Source organism: Musa acuminata, chromosome BXJ3-1 (genome assembly GCF_036884655.1).
Source record: "Musa acuminata AAA Group cultivar baxijiao chromosome BXJ3-1, Cavendish_Baxijiao_AAA, whole genome shotgun sequence".
Classification (NCBI taxonomy): Eukaryota; Viridiplantae; Streptophyta; class Magnoliopsida; order Zingiberales; family Musaceae; genus Musa; species Musa acuminata.
Window position 1 is genome coordinate 35,057,806 of NC_088349.1, and position 17,044 is coordinate 35,074,849.

Here is a 17,044-nt window from a genome sequence, read left to right on the forward strand (position 1 = left end):
GATAAAGGATATATTATAAGATTTGAATCTAATGCTTGCATCATTGAAAAACCACACAAAAATATCTCTATGATTGCATTGAAACAAAATAACGTATACACTATTGACATCAATGATTTGTGTAATGAAATGTGTTTTTCTGCTTTGAATGAGGATGCTTGGATATGGCATAGAAGGTTAGGTCATGCTAGCATGAAACTAATCACTCAAATATCATCCAAAGAACTTGTAAGAGGAATTCCTCATATCAAGTTCATCAAAGATAATGTATGTGATGCTTGCCAATTAGGTAAACAAATTAAGAGTAGCTTCAAATCTAAAAATCAAATAAGCACCTCTAGGCCCTTACAATTGATCCATATGGACTTGTTCGGACCAATCTCCACATCAAGCCTAGGAGGTAGCAAATACGCCTTCGTCATCGTGGATGACTATAGCAGATACACATGGACTTACTTCTTAAAACAGAAAAGTGAGTGCCTTAGATCTTTTACCAAGTTTTGCAAACTTGTTCAGAATGAGAAAGGGTCTATGATTTCATCAATTAGAAGTGATCATGGTGGTGAATTTCAAAACTATGATTTCCAGGAATTTTGTGAACTCAATGGATACAACCATAATTTCTCTACTCCTAGAAATCCTCAACAAAATGGAGTTGTAGAAAGAAAAAATCGAAATTTACAAGAAATGGCAAGAACCATGTTGAATGAACACAACCTACCCAAATATTTTTGGGCCGAAGCCGTAAATACTGCATGCCACATTTTGAATAGAGTTCTAGTAAGACCTCTACTAACCAAAACTCCCTATGAGTTATGGAACAATAAAAAACCCAATGTTTCATATTTTAAAGTCTTTGGGTGTAAGTGTTTTATCTTAAATGAAAAGGACAACTTAGGAAAATTTGATGCTAAATCCGATGAAGGAATCTTTCTTGGTTATTCTACTGTTTCTAAAGCCTTTCGTATCTTCAATACAAGAACTTTAATTATCGAAGAATCCATTCATGTTGTTTTCAATGAGATTTCCGAAATCACGAAAAATGATCTTGACGAAGATGTTAATTTTGATTCCTTAAATTTAAATGAAACCCCTTCTCCAACTAGCAACTTGGATGCATCCACTCTCGAAATATCCTTACCCAAGGATTGGAAGTATGTAGATGCTCATCCCAAGGAGCTAATCTTAGGAGACACGTCAAAGGGGGTTCAAACATGATCTTCTCTTAAAACTTTTTGTGCAAATGCCGCCTTTCTCTCCCAAATTGAACCCAAATGCATTGACAAAGCCATGAAAGATGATTCATGGATTATCGCAATGCAAGATGAATTGAATCAATTTGAGAGAAATGAGGTGTGGAAGCTTGTTCCTAGGCCAAATGACCATTTAGTTATTGGTACTAAATGGGTTTTCAGAAACAAGCAAGATGAAAATGGTATCGTGGTTAGAAACAAGGCTAGATTAGTGGCCAAAGGTTTCAACCAAGAAGAAGGTATCGATTACGAAGAAACCTTCGCACCTGTAGCTCGATTGGAAGCCATAAGGATGCTCCTTGCCTACGCTAGTAGTAATAATTTTAAGTTATTTCAAATGGATGTTAAAAGCGCTTTTCTAAATGGCTTTATTTCCGAAGAAGTTTATGTTGAACAACCTCCTGGATTTGAAAATAATAGCCTCCCTAATCATGTGTTTAGATTAACTAAAGCTCTCTATGGTTTAAAACAAGCCCCAAGGGCTTGGTATGAGAGACTCAGTTCTTTTCTTATCAAAAATAACTTTATAAAAGACAAGGTTGATACTACATTGTTTATCAAGAATTTTGAAAATAATTTTCTCATTGTTTAGATTTATGTTGATGATATCATCTTTGGCTCTATAAATGAATCTCTTTGTAAATCTTTTGCTAAAACTATGAGTCTTGAATTCGAAATGAGCTTAAAGGGAGAATTAACATTCTTCTTAGGTTTACAAATCAAACAACTAAGCAATGGCATCTTTATTAGTCAAACTAAATATGCCATGAATTTATTAAAAAGGTTTAATATGAACAACTTAAAGGCTAGTAACACTCCTATGAGCACGTCCACTAAGTTAGAAATTGATGAAAGTGGAGAAAGCTTTGATCAAAAAACTTATAGGGGTATGATAGGAAGTTTACTTTACCTCACTGCCACCAGACCAGACATCATGTTCAGTGTAGGACTTTGTGCTAGATTTCAATCAAACCCTAAGATATCTCATCTCAAAGCAGTTAAAAGAATACTTAGATATCTTAATGGAACCACAAATCTAGGATTATGGTACCCAAAATTAGAAAATTTTGAGTTAACAGCTTATGCTGATGCGGACTTCGCTGGCTGTAGACTAGATAGAAAAAGCACATCAGGATCATGTCAATTTTTAGGACATGCCCTTGTTTCCTGGTCATCTAAGAAACAAAGCTCGGTTGCTCTATCAACAACCGAAGCTGAATATATTGCAGCAAGTGCATGCTGTGCACAAGTTGTATGGATGAAAACACTTTAGAAGATTACAAAGTTAATCTTAAAGATATTCCCATTAAATGTGATAACACGAGTGTAATATGCTTAACTAAGAATCCTATACAACACTCAAGAACAAAACATATTGATATTAGACATCACTTTATACGAGATCATGTCACTAATCATGACGTAACCATAGAGTTCATTGATATTAAACATCAACTAGCTGACATTTTTACAAAACCTCTAAGTGAAGAACAATTTGATTTCATTCGAAGAGAATTAGGAATGTTGATGTGTCCGAATAGATAAATTTGTTAAAATTATTTTTCGGACTATATTGAATGATCAAATCACTTGATTGCCATGTTTCTATGATTATAAGTGAAAATCTGCAACAAAATCTTGTCCGAATGCATCTTATTTATTCGAATGCTATAAAACAGATTTTCTCGTATACTTTCATGAAAAATAAGTTTCTGAAATAGATTTGATGAAGTGATTCATGTGTATGTATTCCATCCTGAAAAATCTTTACATAGACAATGGATTATAACAAAAAGGGGAAGAAGTATTTAAAGCAATCTATGTAAAATTCCTCTATTAGCTTGCTATTATTATTTTCCTGGTATCATAATTACTATGCTTTTTGTTGATGACAAAGGGGGAGATATATGAATTGATAAACACTGCCATGATTAGAAATACTATGAGTGATGCTATAAACACTGCTATGATTATGCCAACCTTGCATCACCAAGAGATATATGAACATGTGCTAAAGTTTGCATTATGCCCTGAGTTGATATCTTATCATGTGAAGAAAATGCAAAACTTGCTAGAATATTTCAAATGTGTGCATCATGTAATAGTGCTTCACAGCTTTATATGATAATGTTCAAACTACATGATGAATAGTTACAAACACAATCATACAAACTTGATGATGTATGTCAAGCCTTGACATCATCTTTGAAGAGATACATCATGATGAGTATCATGATGGGAGTATTGATAAGTTTAACTGATCTAACTTATCAATACGTCACTTGAATTCTTAGGTCTTGAATTCAAGGTTGACCTATCTCAACTATAGCATATAGACAGGGGGAGTTAAGGATAACTCCATTATCAATTGATTGTCATCATCAAAAAGGGGGAGATTGTTGAATCTCGGATTTTGATGATGAAGTCAATTGTCATTTGTTGTCTAATCTATGTGTTGAGATAAGTGTGCAGGATTAACTACGATGAAAGTTAGACAAGCAGCAGGAGTTACGCCGGAGTCAAGTTCATGATCATGTTGGGAGTTCGAGAGTTCGATGGAAGTTCGAACGATCGTCGGAGGTTCTGCGAGAACAGATCCGAGAAGTCCAGAAGCTTGCCAAGCGAAGCTCGTCGGAACTCGCCAAGTGGATCGTCGCAAAGTCCAGGAGTTTGCCGGAAGTCCGCAGGAGCATCACCGAGGGTTCATCGGATGATCGACGGAAGTTCGCCGGAAACTCGCCGGAAGAAGCAATTGACGCACCGAAGCAAAGCTGCAGAAATTGTCTTAGATCTAATCGTAGTTAGCATGTTGATTAAGTTGGAAAATGGGAGGTGATCCCATTAGCTTAATCTTGGGTCAATTGGGCCCCTGAAAGACTGAAATTGGGCCGAATGGAGCTAACCATTCGGACCCTGATTGCACCAGGAGGTGCAACCGCCTAGGCCAGGAGGTGGCATCGCCTAGGCTAAGCCTCCCAGCGAGACTGGGCGGTGCAACCTCCCCAGCCAGGAGGTGGCACCGCCTGAGCTCAGTCTTTGAGCTAGACTGGGCGGTGCAACCTCCCTGACAGAGAGGTGGCACCGCCTGAGCTCAGTCTTCGAGATCTGGCAGAGAGGTGCAACCGCCTCAGTCAAGAGGTGGCACCGCCTGGGGCTCAGTCTTCGAGCTCTGCCAAGCGGTGCAACCTCTCCAGTCAGGAGGTGCAACCGCCTGATCCCGGAATTCCGGGATTTGATCGTTTTGAGCTCCAAATTTGAATTGGGTTGGGGCCTATAAATACCCCACCCATTCAGCACTGAAAAGACACAGACCTACACCGAATTCTTGATCTTTTCTGTGATTCTAAGAGCTCAAAATTTGTGAAAAGTCCTAAAGTTCTCCTCTTTTTGTTCTTCAAGGTTTGAGTTGTAAAGAGAGGAGAGAAAGGTCCTGTAAGGGTTGTCTCCTGAGCCCATCAAAAGGAGTGAATCTGTAAAAGGGCAGTTGGCCTTCGCCTATTGAAGGAAGGCCTCTAGTTGACGTCGGTGACCTCATCGGTGGAGGAAGCCAAAAGTGGAGTAGGTCAAGACTGACCGAACCACTCTAAATCTCTGGTTTGCATTTATTTTGAGCACTTATCATTACTGCAAACCTCCTACATAGCTACTGCTCTCTGCGCCTTTACGAACAAGTTTCTAAGTGCTGATCTTTCCGAATCTGCATTCAAACGTAAATCGGTGTTTTCATACGTTACAATTTACGTTTACATTTTGATTCTGCAAAACTGTCTTCTGCGCTTTTACGAACGAAGTTTCTAAATTCAGATCCCTTTAAAACTGCGTTTAGACGTAAAACTGTGTTTTTGACGTAAACTGCGCAAACTGTGTTTAAACGTAAAACTGTGTTTTAGACGCAAACTGCGTTTAGACGTAAAACTACGTTTAGACGTAAAATTGTGTTTAGACGTAAAACTGCGTTTAGACGCAAACTGCACTGCGCTTAGACGCAATCTGATCTTAGACGCAAACTGCACTTAGATGCAAACTGCGCTTAGACGCAATCTGCATTTAGACGCAAACTGCATTTAGACGCAAACTGCGCTTAGACGCAAACTGTGTTTAGACATAAACTGCACTTAATCATAAGTATTCTTAGAATCGACTTTTGCATCAATATAGTTTTTATCAAACGAACACAACTTTCGTTTTTAATCGCTGAAAGATTTCCGCTGCACTAATTCACACACCCCCCCCTCTTAGTGCTCTCGATCCTAACAATTATCTAAAATGTTGAATAATACAGCATAATAAGTTAAAGAAAAAAGCTATCTTGATGGCATTAAAAATACTAGACAAATTTTCACCAACCACTTATTTTTATAGTCCACATTGAGGTGAACTTGGTGTTATTGATCATAAGTTTTAAAATCGAAACATGCATAATGTGTGATCGTATATTATTCCAAATAACTTACGCCAGTAAAACTATATTATTACTAATATAAGATTTTAGCCAACTATTCTAATTCTAAAGATGACGTAGAAGCAATCTCTTTATATGCTAGTGGAAAAAATTGCATTATCGTTAAAAGAACGAAGATTTTTAGGCCAATAAGAAGTTTTCTTCAGAACGTGTTGGACCAACATTTCATTATTCATAAAAAAAATAAATTTTGCTTTATTGATATAATGTGCAGATGGATGAATTAGTTATCACAAGAGTGAGGCAATATAAAGATTAGGGTCAATTTAATTTTATGCAAAAAGCTATATTATTTTAACACTTTTCATGTAAACTGAAATCTTCATTGTATATAGCAAAATCCGTAATATCTAATAATGTATAAAATTGAAGAAGTGAAATGTATAAAAGTTGAATAAAGAATCGTGACATCGTACAATTTATAAACTATGCTTGTTATATAAATAAAGTAAATATTTTATAAGAATATTATAATCTTTTGACATTATACTTATAGTTTATATAACACTATTATGATTTAAATTGAAAAAAAAAATTATTTCATATCTTTCTAGTGCATAAAAGTAACTAAGAGAGGAATTAAAGTTTACTTTGTGAATTACTAATTAATACCTTAGTAGTTTAATATTTTATGCTTTTCTTGAGTTGAAGTATATAAAGTATGGTGTAAAACTCTCCATGCATAGAATTCTTATTTGAAAAGAGACCCAACTTAATTTTTTATGTTGTCAATTTAGTATTCTTGTAATATGTAAAAATCAAAATATGGATTGAAAATTCTCAATATCATAATTTTATATTTGAATAATATCTTGTTCATCTTGTTCAGGAATATAGTTGATGATCCTCTTCGTACAAGTAAAAAATATTAAAATACGGATGTATTGATTGTCAACTTAACTTGTTCGAGTCCTTTGTTGATTATTTTATATAAGAAGAATAATATTTTACAATAAACATCTATTATCTCTTGATAATTTAAATCAAAATATGATGTTATCAATAATGTATATATGGATAAAAAACCTGAAAATATTTGTAATTATTTATCTTTTCTTTTATGTTAATTCTTTTACTCAAATCCTAAAAAAGATAAATTTGAATAATGTTTTGTTAAAAGGAGTGAACTAAAAAATCAAACACATTAAAAATCTAAAATGTCACAATTGTATTAAAATTTTACAAAACTTTAGTTTTGCCAACTCTAAGATTATAACCACATATAGTTCAGGATTTGTGTATTTTAATGGTCCAATGCTAGTTTATCATAGGCAACTAATAAAGTATTTATACTTTCTTTTTATAGCAATGTTTCAACTCATTACCAACTAGTGACTTGTAATTAAAATTATTTCGTTAAGTATCATGTGTGCTATTCATTATTAAAATATATGAGCATAGAATATTATTATAATATAATGGAGTGAGAATTTTGTGTGTTGGTCAAGTTTTGTATCGGAAATTGGAACTCTAACACGCTCTCACGAATTGTCAATTTATGACAATAGACTATATAATTAAATAATATAGAGAACCAATGCATTATATTAGAACAATTATGTAATATAATGAGATAATTATATTTTATGTGGTAATAGTTATATCCAATCTTCTTTTCTAGAAAACATAGAACTGATTGTTATAATAATGTTTTTCATGGATGAAAGTTAATATTTGAAATTTTATTTGCGTTATCTTTTATACAAGCTCACATTTAACCATTTCAATTTTATCGATAATATTTGCGAGATATATATATTAATAATTTTTATATTATCTCGAAGTAAAATCATAACAACGCAGAATGCCTTACAATTTATTAATTATGATATTAAGACAATGAGCTTATAGGTGTATAGGGACTACAGGATTATGTAGAGGAGGAATGATAAAAGGTTTTATATCGAATGATTTGATGTCTTCTCCAGCTATAGCCTCTTTGATAGCAATGGCTAAAGAACAAAATTAATTCAATTAGTAAAATATTTTGAAACAAGATCTAAATTTTAACAAGCATACTAAGCAATAAAAACTATTGTCCAATATAGCAAAATTAGTAAAAGAAATAACCTTTTTGATTTGCATTAAAAGAATTAAAGATAACTCTTCACGTAACATATTTCCTTTATGGTTCACATTTAGTAGAACTTGGTGTTACTTATCATTAGTTTTAATATCAAAACTACAATAATACTAGACCACACATGTTATTTAAAATAATATAAATAAATAAATAATAATTATTACAGACCTATGATTTTTGCCAACTTTCTAATACCGAAGATGATGTTGGAGCAAGCTCATCAGACGTTATTGGGAAAAATTACATTGTCGTTAAGGGAAGGAAGACCATCATACTAATGAGAAGTTGTCTTAGAAACAAGATGGGCCAACACTTGATTATTTGTAAAAAAATTTATAATATTGAAGTAATATATCTTGATAGATGAATTGTTCGTCAGAAGAGTGAGTTGCTTTAAAGATTAGGAATAATTAAACGTTATGCATAAGGTTTTAGTTTTTGAAAACTGACCATGGTCGTCTAAACCTAAAATTTTCATTGTATATTATAACATTCTTTGTATGCAATAACATATCTCATGGTAGAAGTGAAATGTATATAAATTAAATAAAGAATTGTGACTTGATACATTATGCTTATTATATTTATTAATTAAATATTTTTTAGAAATAATGTCATCATTTAACATAATGCTTATACTTTATGTAACAATCTATGATTATTGTATGGTAAGTTGAAAAAAACCTATTCCATATCCTTCAAATGTATAAATATAATTGAGAGAGGAATAAGCATCTCTTTTGTAAATTAGTTAGTAATCCTTTAACCATCCAATATTTTATGTTATTTTTGTTATCAATTACACCAAGCATGGTTCTAAACTCCACACATAGAAATCTTATTTGAAAATAGAACCAACTTAATTTTTTTGATAATCAACTTTCTTGTAATTTTTGAAAATCTAATCATGGTGCAAAAATTCTCATTCTTAGAAATTATGATTTGAATAATATCTTGTTCACCTTCTCCATGAACCTAGTTGATGATCCTTTTCGTACAAGTTAAAAATATCAAAATGTGAATGAAATTATTATCAATTTGACTTATTGGAGATGTTTGTTCATTTTTTTATATTAAAAGCAAAAAATATTTTAATAAACATTAAGTATATCATGATAATTTGAGTCATAATATAATGTTATCATGATTTTAAACAAGCATGGCAAAGTCAGAAATATTGGTAAAAAAATATTTATCATTTTGTGTTAATTTGTTTCCCTCATGCTAAATAACAAAGATAAATTTTAATAATCAATTGTATAAAGGTGTGAACTAAAAAGTCAAACATAATCAAAATCTAAGAAGACAAATTTGATATTTTATTAAAATATCATAAATATTTTTTTTGCCAACATTGACATTACAATCACTTAAATTTTAAGATCAACAAATTCTAATGCTCTAAGATTTTTTTATAATAGGTAACATATAATGTCTTGAGAGTTTCTTTTTATAGAAATGTTTCGACTTGGTAAATGCTAGTGGCTTGAACTGAGAATTTGTCCATTTAACAGGCGACTACATTATTAAATATCAAAATCTAGTAGCTTATAATACAATTATACATTAATAGATTTAGTGTTCAGTACATTGGTTTGCATTTGTAGAGGAAATTGAAATTATACCCCTATTACAAGAATTGCACATTTATAATAATAAACTATATAATTAAATAATATAAAAAAAAAATCCATCTTATTGGAAAAGTTCTACAACATAATGGTATAACTTTATTTCATGTGGTAATAGTGATGTCAAAACTTCTTTTCATGTGGTAATAGGAAGACCATCATACTAATGAGAAGTTGTCTTAGAAACATGATGGGCCAACACTTGATTATTTGTAAAAATATTTATAATATTGAAGTAATATATCTTGATAGATGAATTGTTCGTCACAAGAGTGAGTTGCTTTAAAGATTAGGAACAATTAAACGTTATGCACAAGGTTTTAGTTTTTTGAAACTGACCATGGTTGTCTAGAAACTAAAATTTTCATTGTATATTGTAACTTTCTTTGTATGCAATAACATATAAAATGGTAGAAGTGAAATGCATATAAATTAAATAAAAAATTAGGACCTGATACATTATGCTTATTATATTTATTAATTAAATATTTTATAGAAATAATGTCATCATTTAACATAATGCTTATACTTTATATAACAATCTAAGATTATTGTATGCTAAGTTGAAAAAAATCTATTCCATATCCTTCAAGTGCATAAATATAATTGTGAGAGGAATAAGCATCTCTTTTGTAAATTAGTTAGTAATCATTTAACCATCCAATAGTTTATGTTATTTTTGGTATCGATTACACAAAGCATGGTTCTAAACTCCACACATAGAAATCTTATTTAAAAATAGAACCAACTTAATTTTTTTGACGATCAACTTTCTTGTAATTTTGAAAATCTAAACATTTTGCAAAATTTCTCACTCTTAGAAATTATGATTTGAATAATATCTTGTTCACTTTCTCCATTAACCTAGTTGATGATCCTCTTCGTAAAAGTTAAAAATATCAAAATGTGCATGAAATTATTGCAATTTGACTTATTGGAGATATTTGTTCATTTTTTTATATTAAAAGCATAAAACATTTTAATAAACATCAAGTATATCATGATAATTTGAGTCATAATATGATCTTATCATGATTTTAAAAAACCATGGCAAAGTTAGAAATATTTGTAAAAAAATATTTATCATTTTATGTTAATTTGTTTCCCTCATGGTAAATAACAAAAATAAATTTTAATAATCAATTGCATAAATGTTTGAATTAAAAAGTCAAACATAATCAAAATATAAGAAGTCAAATTTGATATTTTATTAAAATATCATAAATATTTCTTTTCCAACATTGACATTACAATCACTTAAATTTGAAGATCAGCAATTTCGAAGCTTTAAGATTATTTTATTATAGGTAACTTATAATGTATTGAGAGTTTCTTTTTATAGAAATGTTTCGACTTGGTAAATGCTAGTGACTTGAACTGAGAATTTGTCCATTTAACTGGCGACTACATTATTAAATATCAAAATCTAGTAGCTTATATTATAATTATACATTAATAGAGTTAGTGTTCTGTACATTGGTTTACATTTGTAGAGGAAATTAAAAATCTACCCCTATTACAAGAATTGCACATTTATAATAATAAACTATATAATTGAATAATATATAAAAAAATATCCATCTTGTTGAAAAATTTCTACAACATAATGATATAACTTTATTTCATGTGGTAATAGTGATGTCAAAACTTCTTTCCTTATAAACTTTGATATTTCTATTTCTATAAATAGAAATAGAGCATTATTTGATATAATAATACTTGTCATTATTATGGACAATCTATAACGGCTCAAAATTGATATTTATAATTTCATTTGGGTCATTTTTTCCTCAAGTTGACATCTAACAATATTAATTTTATCGATAGTATTAGAGACTTTTATTTTATCATTTTTTATTCATCACATATTATGATAATGATAATGCATAATGCATTAAAATTTATTTTTTATGATATTAGAAAAAATTAGCTTAAGGAGATGTAAGGTGTAATGGATTATAACGGGGAGGTATGATTAAAGGTTTAATATCAAAAGATCTGATCTCCTCCCCAACTATCGCCTCTTTGATAACAATGGATAAAAAATTAAAGTAATTCATGTTAGTAAAATATTTTGAAAGAAGATTTAAATTTTAATAATCATATAATATTATCAAAAATGTTGAATAATACACCATAATTAGTAAAAACAAAAGCTATCTTGATGGCATTAAAAATACTAGACAAATTTTCACCAACCACTTATTTTTTTGGTCCACATTGAGGTGAACTTGGTGTTATTGATCATAAGTTTTAATACCGAAATATGCATAATGTGTGATCGTATATTATTTTAAATAACTTAAGCAAGTGAAACTATATTATTACTAATATAAGATTTTATCTAACTATTCTAATTCTCAAGATGACGTAGGAGCAATCTCTTTATATGCTAGTGGAAAAAATTGCATTGTCGTTTAAAGAAGGAAGATTGTTAGGCCAATAAGAAGTTTTCTTCTAAATGTGTTGGACTAACATTTCATTATTCATAAAAAAAATAAATTTTGCTTTATTAATGTAATGTGTAGATGGATGAATTAGTTATCACAAGAGTGAGACAATATAAAGATTAGGGTCAATTGAATTTGATGCAAAAGGCTACATTATTTGAACACTTTTCATGTAAACTAAAATCTTCATTATATATAGCAAAATCCGTAGTATCTAATAATGTATAAAATGGAAGAAGTAAAATATATAAAAGTTGAATAAAGAATCGTGACATCATACAATTTATAAACTATGCTTGTTATATAAATAAAGTAAATATTTTATAAGAATATTATCATCCATTGACATGATACTTATAGTTTATATTACACTATTATGATTTAAATTAAAAAAAATTATTTCATATCTTTCGAGTGCGTAAAAGTAACTTAGAGAGGAATTAAATTTTATTTTTTCAATTACTAACACTATTAAATTTTAGTTTAATATGTTATGCTCTTCTTGAGATGAAGTTTATAAAGTATGGTGTAAAACTCTCCATGCATAGAATTCGTTTTTGAAAAGAGACCCAACTTAATTTTTTATTTATCAATTTAGTATTCTTGTAATATGTAAAAATTAAAATATGGACTGAAAATTCTCAATATTATAATTTTATATTTGAATAATATCTTGTCCACCTTGTTCAGGAATATAGTTGATGATCCTCTTCGTACAAGTTAAAAATATTAAAATACGGATGTATTGATTGCCAACTTGACTTGTTCGATTCTTTTGTTGATTATTTTATATAAGAAGAACAATATTTTACAATAAACATCTATTATCTCTTGATAATTTAAATAAAAATATGATGTTATCAATATTGTATTGATGGATAAAAAACCTGAGAATATTTGTAATTATTTATCTTTGCTTTTATGTTAATTTTTTTACTCAAATCCTAGAAAAGATAAATTTTAATAATGTATTGTTAAAAGGAGTGAACTAAAAAGTCAAACGTATTAAAAATCTAAAATGTCGCTATTGTATAAAATTTTTACAAAACTTTAGTTTGGCCAACTCTAAGATTATAACCACATAAAGTTCAAGATGAGTGTATTTTAATGGTCCAATGCTAGTTTATCATGGGCAACTAATAAGGTATTTATACTTTTTTTTTATGGCAATGTTTCAACTCATTACCAACTAGTGACTTGTAATTAAAATTTTTTCATTAAATATCATGTGTGCTATTCATCATTAAAATATATGAGAATAAAATATTGTTATAATATAATTGAGTGAGGATTTTGTGTGTTGGTCAAGTTTTGTATCGGAAATTGGAACTCTAACACGCTCTCACGAATTTTCAATTTATGATAATAGACTATATAATAAAATAATATTGAGAAACAATACATTATATTGGAATAATTATGTATTATAATGACATAATTATATTTTACGTGGTAATAGTTATATCCAACCTTTTTTTCAAGAAAACATAGAACTGATTGTTATAATAATGTTTTTCATGGATGAAAGTTAATATTTGAAATTTCATTTGCGTTATCTTTTATACAAGCTCACATCTAACCATTTCAATTTTATCGATAATATTTGAGAGACATGCATATTAATAATTTTTAGATCATCTCGAAATAAAATAATGACAACGCATTATGCATTACAGTTTATTATTTATGATATTAAGACAATGAGCTTATAGGTGTATAGGGACTACAGGATTATGTAGAGGAGGAATGATAAAAGGTTTTATATCGAATGATTTGATGTCATCTCTAGCTATAGCCTCTTTGATAGCAATGCCTAAAGAACAAAATTAATTCAATTAGTAAAATATTTTAAAACAAGATCTAAATTTTAACAAACGTACGAAACAAAAAAAATATTATCGAATATAGTAAAATTAGTAAAAGAAACAAGCTTTTAGATTTGAATGAAAAGAATTGAAGATAACTGTTCACGTAACATATTTCCCATATGGTTTATATTTAGTAGAACTTGGTGTTACTTATCATTAGTTTTAATATCAAAATTAAAATAATGCTGGACCATACGCTATTTAAAATACTATAAACAAATAAATAATAATTGTTATTGATCTAAGATTTTTACCAACTTTTCTAATGCTGAAAATGATGTTGGAGCAAGCTCCTCAGATTCCACCAGAAAAAATTGCATTGTCATTAAAAGGAGGAAGACCATCATACTAATGAGAAGTTGTCTTAGAAACATGATGAGCCAACACTTGATTATTTGTAAAAAAATTATAATATTTAAGTAATATATCTTGATAGATGAATTGTTCGTCACAAGAGTGAGTTGCTTTAAAGATTAGGAACAATTAAACGTTATGCATAAGGTTTTAGTTTTTTGAAACTGACTATGGTCGTCTAGAAACTGAAATCTTCATTGTATATTGTAATTTTCTTTGTATGCAATAACATATCTAATGGTAGAAGTGAAATGTATATAAATTAAATAAAAAATTGTGACATGATACACTATGCTTATTATATTTATTAATTAAATATTTTATAGAATTAATGTCATCATTTAACATAATACTTATACTTTATGTAACGATCTAAGATTGTTGTATGGTAAGTTGAAAAAAATCTATTCCATATCTTTCAAGCGCATAAATATAATTGAGAGAGGATTAAGCATCTCTTTTGTAAATTAGTTAATAATCCTTTAGCCATCCAATACTTTATGTTCTATTTGATATCAATTACATGAAGCATGGTTCTAAACTCCACACATAGAAATCTTATTTGAAAATAGAACCAACTTAATTTTTTTGACGATCAACTTTCTTGTAATTTTTGAAAATCTAAATATGGTGCAAAAATTCTCACTCTTAGAAATGATGATTTGAATAATATCTTGTTCTCTTTCTCCATAAACCTAGTTGATGATTCTCTTCGTACAAATTAAAAATATCAAAATATGGATGAAACTATTGTCAATTTGACTTATTGGAGATGTTTGTTCATTTTTTTTATATTAAAAGCACAAAACATTTTAATAAACATCAAGTATATCATGATAATATGAGTCATAATATGATGTTATCATGATTTTAAACAAGAATGGCAAAGTTAGAAATATTTATAAAAAAATATTTTTCATTTTGTGTTAATTTATTTCCCTCATGTTAAATAACAAAGATAAATTTTAATAATCAATTGTATAAAGGTGTGAACTAAAAAGTCATACATAATCAAAATCTAAGAAGACAAATTTGATATTTTATTAAAATATCATAAATATTTGTTTTGCCAACATTAACATTACAGTCACTTAAATTTGAAGATCAGCAAATTCTAATGCTCTAAGATTATTTTATAAAAGGTAACATATAATGTATTGAGAGTTTCTTTTTATAGAAATGTTTCGACTTGGTAAATGCAAGTGACTTGAACTGAGAATTTATTCATTTAACTAGTGACTATATTATTCATAATCAAAACCTAGTAGCTAATAATATAATTATACTCTAATAGAGTTAGTGTTCTGTACATTGGTTTGCATTTGTAGAGGAAATTGAAAATCTATCGCCATTACAAGAATTGCATATTTATAATAATAAACTATATATTTGAATAATATCAAAAAAAATATCCAACTTGCTGGAAAATTTCTACAACATAATGATATAACTTTATTTCATGTGGTAATAGTGATATCAAAACTTCTTTTCTTATAAACTTGGATGTTTATATTTCTAGAAATAGAAATAGAGCATTCTTTGATATAATAATACTTGTCATGATTATGGACAATCTATAACTGCTCAAAATTGATATTTATAATTTCATTTGGATCATTTTTTTCCTAAAGTTGACATCTAACAATATTAATTTTAACGATAATATTAGAGACTTTTATTTTGTCATTTTTTATTCATCACATATTATGATAATGATAATGCATAATGCATTAAAATTTATTTTTTATGATATTAGAAAAAATTAACTTAAGGAGATGTAAGGTGTAATGGATTATAACGGGGAGGTATGATTAAAGATTTAATATCAAACGATCTGATCTCATCCCCAACTATCGTCTCTTTGATAGCAATGGCTAAAAAATAAAAGTAATTCATGTTAGTAAAATATTTTGAAAGAAGACTTAAATTTTAATAATCATATGATATTATCTAAAATGTTGAATAATATAGTATAATAAGTTAAAGAAAAAAGCTATCTTGATGGCATTAAAAATTCTAGATAAATTTTCACCAACCACTTATTTTTATGGTCCACATTGAGGTAAACTTGATGTTATTGATCATAAGTTTTAAAATCGAAACATGCATAATGTGTGATCGTATATTATTCCAAATAACTTAAGCAAGTGAAACTATATTATTACTAATAAAAGATTTTAGCTGACTATTCTAATTCTAAAAATGACGTAGAAGCAAAATCTTTATATGCTAGTGGAAAAAATTGCATTGTCGTTAAAAGAACGAAAATTGTTAGGCCAATAAGAAGTTATCTTCAAAACGTGTTGGACTAACATTTCATTATTCATAAAAAAAATACATTTTGCTTTATTGATATAATGTGTAGATGGATGAATTAGTTATCACAAGAGTTAGGCAATATAAAGGTTAGGGTCAATTGAATTTTATGCAAAAGGCTACATTATTTTAACACTTTTCATGTAAACTGAAATCTTCATTGTAGATAGCAAAATCCGTAGTATCTAATAATGTATAAAATTGAAGAAGTGAAATGTATAAAAGTTGAATAAAGAATCGTGACATCATACAATTTATAAACTATGATTGTTATATAAATAAAGTAAATATTTTATAAGAATATTATAATATTTTGACATGATACTTATAGTTTATATAACACTATTATGATTTAAATTGAAAAAAAAATTATTTCATATCTTTCGAGTGCATAAAAGTAACTAAAAGAGGAATTAAAGTTTACTTTATGAATTACTAATTAATACCTTAATAGTTTAATATTTTATGATCTTCTTGAGATGAAGTATATAAAGTATGGTGTAAAACTCTTCATGCATAGAATTCTTATTTGAAAAGAGACCCAACTTAATTTTTTATGTTGTCAATTTAGTATTCTTTAAATATTTAAAAATCAAAATATGGATTAAAAATTCTAAATATTATAAT